Source organism: Solanum tuberosum, unplaced genomic scaffold (genome assembly GCF_000226075.1).
Source record: "Solanum tuberosum cultivar DM 1-3 516 R44 unplaced genomic scaffold, SolTub_3.0 contig00001, whole genome shotgun sequence".
In the NCBI taxonomy this organism is placed as follows: Eukaryota; Viridiplantae; Streptophyta; class Magnoliopsida; order Solanales; family Solanaceae; genus Solanum; species Solanum tuberosum.
Genome location: NW_006239849.1, coordinates 43571 through 52042, shown reverse-complemented (window position 1 = coordinate 52042; position 8472 = coordinate 43571). Strand labels below are relative to the sequence as shown.

The 8472-nt window shown below is 34.3% G+C and overlaps 1 pseudogene; it reads right to left on the bottom strand.

Annotated features, from left to right (window-relative positions):
• Positions 1 to 4345: 4345 nt before the first annotated feature.
• On the bottom strand, positions 4346 to 7666 carry LOC102578213 (tyrosine aminotransferase-like; annotated as a pseudogene).
• Between the last annotated feature and the right edge of the window lie 806 nt (positions 7667 to 8472).

Here is an 8472-nt window from a genome sequence, read left to right as displayed (position 1 = left end):
CTCTTTCAACTTCAAACATTGCATTCACGGATTCAATAATGTTTAAGGTCATAATATTATACCTATAAAAAAAATAACTTAATAAGATATATAATTATATTCAACTTAAACAAGATACTCAATATAGAATATTGTACCTATTTCCCGGGCAAAAGGCCCTGCTCCATCTATGAAATCCAACTGATTCGAGATGTTCGGCTGCCTTGGGTACCATATCCCTTATCTGATTGAAATGGTCATAAAACTCAACTTTATTGTACGCTTTCGCTGCATTATAAAAATGAGATACAAGATTGTTCTTCTCGATTCATTCTCCATAACAGTCAACAACTATTATTATTGATTCTTCCATTAATGGTACCTAAAAGAATTTATTAAAACTATTTAATAATGATTGTATAGTAAAGTTGAGTGACTATATACAGTTAAAAAATCATATGCACAATTATTGTCCCAACAAGTCAGTGATTTGTTGCAACAAGTAGGTCATCCATTGCAATAGATGACTCACTTATTGCAATTGATGACTCACTTGTTGGATACATGTCCAAAACAAGAAGCTTATCCAACATGTAAGTCAACTGTTGTAACAGATGAGTCATCTATTGCAACAAGTAACTCCTATGCTGTAATATATAACTTAAATTTATTAAAAATATTTAATAATGATTGTATAGTAAAGTTGAGTGGCTATATACAGTTAAAAATCATATGCACAATCATTGTCCCAACAAGTCAATCATCTATTGCAACAAGTAGGTCATCCGTTGCAGCAGATGATTCACTTGTTGCAACTAATGATTCACTTGTTGGATACATGTCTAGAACCAGAAGTTTATCCAACATGTAAGTCAATTGTTATAACAGATGAGTCATTTGTTGCAACAGGTAATTGATTTGTTGGAACAGGTAATTGATATGTTGCAATATATGACTTATCTGTTTGGACAAATTTCTGATTTTGTCCTAATTTGGCCTGGTACTGTAACATGTATTCAACGGGTAAGCCATCTGTTGCAACAGATGAGTCGTCTGGTGCAGCAGATGACTCATATGTTGCAATAAATGGCTCATCTATTGTGACAAGCTTCTAGTTCTTTCCCAGCTTAGTCTGATATTGTAATATGTATCCAACAGGTAAGCCCTCTGTTGCAACAGATGAGTCATCTGGTGCAGCAAATGACGCATCAATTGCAATAAATGACTTATCTGTTGGGAGAAGCTTCTGGTTCAGTTCCAGCTTGACATGGTATTGTAATATGTATCCAACAGGTAAGCCCTCTGTTGCAACAGATGAGTCATCTGGTGCAGCAGATGACGCATCAGTTGCAATAAATGATTTATCTGTTGGGAGAAGCTTCTGGTTCAGTTCCAGCTTGACATGGTATTGTAATATGTATCCAACAGGTAAGCCCTCTGTTGCAACAGATGAGTCATCTGGTGCAGCAGATGACGCATCAGTTGCAATAAATGATTTATCTGTTGGGAGAAGCTTCTGGTTCAGTTCCAGCTTGACATGGTATTGTAATATGTATCCAACAGGTAAGCCCTCTGTTGCAACAGATGAGTCATCTGGTGCAGCAGATGACGCATCAGTTGCAATAAATGATTTATCTGTTGGGAGAAGCTTCTGGTTCAGTTCCAGCTTGACATGGTATTGTAATATGTATCCAACAGGTAAGCCCTCTGTTGCAACAGATGAGTCATCTGGTGCAGCAGATGACGCATCAGTTGCAATAAATGATTTATCTGTTGGGAGAAGCTTCTGGTTCAGTTCCAGCTTGACATGGTATTGTAATATGTATCCAACAGGTACTCTATATGTTGCAACAGATGACTTACCTGTTGGGTACGCGACTGTAAAATTTTGAAGAAACACTCAAACTATCAAAATGAAAAATTAGAGTAAAAATCATTAGTTTACTTACCAAAATCACCTATGATGTAATGTCCAATGATATATGAATGAAAATTGGTCTGAAAGCAGCAGTACAATGTGATTATCAACTGAAGAAGAAAAAAATGATGAACAACCAGAAGAAGATGGTGATGAACAAGAAGAAGAAGAATGAAGAAGAAGAGCAGCAACAATGGTCCCCAACAATGGAAGAATAAGCAAGAGAGAAAAAAGGAAAAACTGAGCCGTTGGTACACTTTTTTTCCCTCCATTTCTTATTATTTAGGATTTTATAGAAGATGGACTAAAGTTTAAATAAAAAAACTTAGGGATGAAAAATGCAACTCCTTAATTCTTAATTTAAAAATTGTCACCCCTACTCAATAATTAAAACTTGAGTCACCAATCCCTAATTTTGAAACTTTTCTATAACCCTTAATTCATTGTCCCAGGTTACTCTGTCTCTCTCACTATTTTTGTTTTTCAATTATGGAGTTTACTAATTGCTAACTATTTTGTGGCTCTAATTGATCCAAATCTTTTCATTTTGCAATGGTAATGTAATTAATCCAAATTTAGGTGTGTTTGGTTAGGGGCGGATCTAGGGTATGGGTGGGGTGTCACGGTATCCAGGGATTTCAGAAAAATCTTTGTATATATATGTATCAAAAATTAATATATTTTTAACTTTGCCACCCATTGAACAAAGTGATGAATGGTTCAAGTGGCGAAGGGCATGATATGCCATATGTGCAACACGAGTTCGAATCTTGCTGCTAGCATAATTTTTTTGTGCGCGCAGTACTTTATTTTTTGTCTTTTTTATTAATGTGCGAAGGGCTTTAGTTTTTTTTCTATTCATTCTTATTTATTTACTATACTTTATTAATTCAAATTAACTCCTTTTCACCGTAGTTAATTCTTAATTTTTTTAACTTTCACTAATTATTGATAAATATTATTAAGAATGTATTTAAATAGTAGTTTTTAAAAAGTATAAGTTTTAAAATGATGAATATTATTACTAGAGTTCTTTCAATTTAAAGGTTCTTTCGATCTTCACTGATATTATTGCTAAGTAAGATGACTAGGTTGAAACTACAATTTTATTCTCTCTACTATATATTTGCAACAATACATAAAGTCAATGGAATATGAATATATTCAGTTAACACTATAAGATGGTTTATACAAGCTCAAATTTTAATGTGAAAAAAATTCTTTTTTCCTCAAAGTCTAAGTGAATAAGGCCTTTAATTTCTAAAAATAATAATTGAATTGTTTAGTTATCTCTAATCACAGTAAAAGAAAATATTACCAACATGAATGTTTGATCGATTTGTTTATAAAAATCAAAAAGGATAATAACCCGAATTGTAACCCAAAATTAAAACAACCGACCTGTTTATCTAACTTGAACAATGTGGCACCCAGGACCTCCAAATCCTAGATCCGCCTCTGGTTTGGTACCCAGAAAAAGAAGTGTGAAAAATCCTTTTCAAAATAAATAAATATTTTTTTGTATATTTGGAAGGAGGGGATGTCGCGTATTAGGGTAGAAAGTTAGTAAAAGTGAATTGTTGTATTGTCATGCGTAGGTTTGGGCTTGTTAGTACCTTTGTAGTTTTTGTCTTATGTTGTGTATTGTGTTTTTGATTAATTACCACACCATTTCGCTGTTGTTATTGTTTTTTTCTTTTGAACTTTACACTACTTTTCTTATCGATGGTTATGTTTTCTTTATTATTTTCTTCTTCTTTTACTTGAAAGATCTTTCGAAAACATTATATCTACTTCCTTGAAGTAATGGTATAGTCTGCGTATATTCTAGCCTTTCCGAATCCTAATTTGTGAGATTTTATGGGGTATGTTGTTATTGTTGGTATGTAAATTTTAAAAATATTTGTATAGTATAATGTGGGGTGAAAATAAGATATGTTGGAAGTAAGGAAGACATAGTTAATATAGAATATCACCTTTGAAGTTGTTTTTGGTCTATTTCTAGAGTTTGGTGCAATTTTGTTATTTTTGGTCTATTTTTTTTTTGTTTTTGGTGTAGTTTTTAAGTTGTTGTTTCTTGATTTTTGACGATTTTTTTTAGTGTTTCTAATTTAACTTTTTTTCTTTTTACATCTGCAGCCAAATTTAACAATCAAAGATTGATAAATATTTAACACAGATTAAAAGTGTTCACTTTTGACAAATTTAAAAGACCAAAATTGAATGATACTTAAAGAACTACTCTGAATCTACTGCCAAAAATAAGAGGCCATTTTTTGTCACTTTTGATAACCGAAATGCCAACAGAATTAGCATAATTAGAAACACACCATTTCACTTACTTTTTTCTAGTCTAATAATTGTAAGATTTTCATGTTTATACTAGATTTTTTAAAAATTATTTTTGATAGGTACAAATAAAATGAAAATACATATTTACAGTACATGTTAGATACGAATAGCTGTTTTTATTTTCGATAATAATATCATTCATGTGCTAGTAATGGTGCACTATACCAGTCAAAATAACATATTACATTCCTTAAAGGAAATTGTTGAAAATCTAGCCAACTTATGTATGAGCTATTGTACGCACACCACACCGAGGTTCAACGAGTAGTTGAAAATCAATTGCAACTCCGTAATGCAGAGTCATTTGAATTCAATGGAAAGATGGATGAGCAGAAAATTATTCAAATTATAAAGTACTTGAGCTCGAGAGATTGCAGGTCCTTGAACCAACACCATAGGTTGAAGGAAGAAAACATATGATTTTATCTTGCAGCGTCCCATAACTGGATCCTTAATCAGAGGACGGTAACAAATATCAAGGTTGCTTCTTAAACAGCAGCAGCTTATTGTTTCTTGGCATGCCTTTTATAGAAAGCATTTAGTCTCTGGAAGCCATCTTCCAGATATGATGGCTCACATGCAAAGGTTATTCTGAGCCAATTCTTGAGTCCCACAACAACACCTGCATCAGGAGTTATACATAGCATAGCATCACACCAGTTTTTGTGCATGCAGAACACACAAACTTCATATTCATATACTAGCTCTTTTGAGTGAGTCTACTTTCATGCAGCGAATTAATACACCAACACGAGAAGTACACAAATTTTACATTCATATAACATGGTTACATCTATGGAATCGGATAAAATTTGATGAATTTCTACTTTTGTATCAATTGCATTGATAATCAGACATGTATATATCACCAAAAAATGATCACTTACATGGCAGATCTTATATATATGGATGATTTCTATTTGTCCTACATTGGATGCAATCAAAGGCTTGTTTGGCGTAATAAAAACAATCAAATAACATTATGACCTGTGAATACGAAAGCTCTAACGACTAAACACATATGAAAAACATTCCAAAACATCGAAAAAATAAAGGAATTTGAAAAGATAGTCCTCCAAGAAAGAGACCTACTGTTGTCGACAAAGTTTGATTGGCTTTGTAAGAGATTTGTTGTCTTTTACCTGGTAAAATTATCAAAGATTCTTCCTTAGCCAGCTTGGCGCAAAAGTCCAAGTCATCTTCGATGTCTTCTAGAAGATTCAAGTTAAGTTGAACCTACATGGGGGAAAAGACCTATATTAGACTATTGATCACATCTTCTAATCCCAAGCTAATGCCTAATTAAGCTTCCATTTTTCTCATACCATCACAAACATAGATCTTTGAGGTTTACTTGGGCAAGTGATGCAAGGAATATCCTTGATTTTGTCATAACAGATATCTGCATCTGCTCTTAGCATATCTACTATTTTAGAGAAGAAATCATCTTTTGTTTTCTCAAGGATCTGAGGAATTGCCCCCTGTCAAAGTAAGAACAAAAAGAAACCAGATGCCTCAGTAAGCGGCGAGGAAATTTACACCTATACTACTAAATTCTCAAAGAGCTGTTAGACCAAAACAACTTTCAATCCTTTAGCAACTCTACCAAATGTATGGCAAAATGGAATAACAAATGTTACATTTCCAAGAGAAAGCAAGCAGAAGAAAGAACTATAAAGAACAAACCTGAATAAAAGTTGCAGGGTCAGAAGATATATTGAGATATCCAATGATGGAATCTATGACCTACAAATAACAATATACAAAGTGACGACGGGTAGACATTGTTTGTTTGTAAAATAATCTGTCTTCTTTTCTTAAGAAAGCTAGTCAACCTCAATCTAAGATATCATATTATACTTATATAGTCCCCTATAATATATGTGGAAGCAGTAGAGAATGGCCATCGTTAAAAGGAAAGTACCCCATGTTCTTTTAGTATGCCATTTGGATCATTTGTGACAAGCCAACCAAGTCGCCAACCAGGGACGACCCACTTCTTTGATATGGATCCGAGAGTAATAACAGGGGTAATCGATCCAAAGACTCCCATAGGCACAAATGGTTTACTTCCAAAAGTGAGATGAGCATAAACTTCATCAGAAATAACTAAAATTCCAAGTTTTCTTGCTGTCTCTGCCACCTGATAGGAATTAAAACACCTCTTTATATTCATAATAATGACTTTGGATATCAATATACTACAACAAAAAAGGAAGTATACACACATACCTTCTTCAAGTGTTGGTCTGTGTAGACATTGCCACCAGGATTACCAGGATTAATAATGACCATAGCCACGGTATTTTCATCGGCCAAAAACTCAACCTCATTAAGATCCACCTCCCACTCCTTCTCCGGGAGAAGGTTAAAGTGGCGCATTTCAATATGGGTAAATGCAGCCCTAGCTTCATAAAAAGGGAATTCAGGAGTTGGAAGTAGAATATTTGCGTTTGGACGCGCAAGAGCACTCAAAAGTACTTCAATTGCTTGAAGACATCCACTTGTCAAGTAAATATCATCAGGGGACAACTTGTATGGGAGATCTTGAGAAAGGTATTCTGCTACCGCCCTTTTCAGAGAACAGAATTAAATGAATTTGACGATCATGAAAAATGCACTTTAGACTAAATAAAGCTGCGGAGCTAGAGCCTTGGTTACGAATTTGGCAGAATCAGTAACTTTGGGCCCTACCCTATATATCCAATATGTATAAATAACTTATTTCCGAACTGAGTAAGCTATATTTTCTAGAATCCAAAACCCATAAACTCAAAATTCTGAATCCACCTCCTCACAATTAAACAGATTACAGTGAGGTACACATTTAATCAAACACTTCCAAATGAGAAACACTAATACGCAATCAGTGGCAGAGATACCTAAACCAAGTGATGTAAAAAATTAATCACAAATTTCAGAATCTTTACAAAACCAATTAACAGTAAAATTTTGAGTAAGATGCTATCTTCTAGCAGGAAGGATGCCGACAGTGGGCGAATAACAGTTAAATTTAGCAGAGCGAATGGCATCAGTGATAGCATCTTCGGCGATTGGTGTAGTACGGAAACAGGGGAAAACAGAAGGATCGCCATGGCCGAGAGGGATAACGGATCGGGTATCAGCAGTGTCAAGGCAAGACGTCAACTTGTCAAGCACACTTCTTACGGTGAGATTCGATGCACTCACCAATTTCTCAATTTCCTTAAAGTTTCATATTTTCCTTGTTGTAGTAGTGTCGTTCTCCATGCTGGTGACTATGAATTCGCAGATATGGACTTGAGGAAGAAGGAGGTAGAAATGTAACTGCAATTCTATTCAAACCTACAAAGCCAAAATATAGAAAAGAGATAGAAACCCACAAACAGAAAGTAGTGATTCAAAAAAGACAATCAATACGAACAGTTACATGTAAGAGAACAGTTGTGGCTTGACCATAGTAATTGAGAACTTAATAGGGATTAAAAGATGCTACGTAATTATTTTTTATTTGATGGACATAGTTATCTAGTAGCTGCTGCTAGTGAGAGGTTGACCATACCCTGTGAGATTAGATGAAGTGTGCGAAAGCTAATAAGAAAATGACAAAAATGATACTCCCTTCGTTTCACAAAGAATGACTTGGTTTGACTTGGCACGGAGTTTAAGTAAATAAAGAAGACTTTTGAATCTTGTGGTCCTAAATTAAAGTTATGTCAAATGTACAAAATTGCCCTTAATCTTGTGGTCTTAAACATGTCACGTGGAAAGCAAAAAGTAAAATGTTACCAAAAAAGGAAAGAGGTCATTCTTTTTTAAACTGACTAAAAAGGAAAGGAGGTCATTCTTTGTGAAACGGAGGGAGTAATAGATTTTCAGCTTTGTCACCGCCTTTTCGGACCCAAGTCAACGCAATCTTTCATCACAATGAATTTCAAGTCATTGTTACAAACAGAAAAGATAAGCTCGTGTATCTCACGAGGCACAATACAAGTGATTTTCGCGAGGAAAGGCTCAAAATAGTCTCCCATCTCTGGGTTAAGGTTCAAAGTCATCCTTGAGTTTTCACATAGAACAGTAATAGTCCTTCATGTTTGCAATATTGGTGCACTTTTGGTCCTCCCCTAAATTTTTGCCTATTTTTTAACATTAATTTTGTTCACAATTTTATGTAAGGAATGTCCAATCGTCTTTTTATATATTTAGTAGAAATAATAACTCCATATGAGAGAATGTGAGAAGAA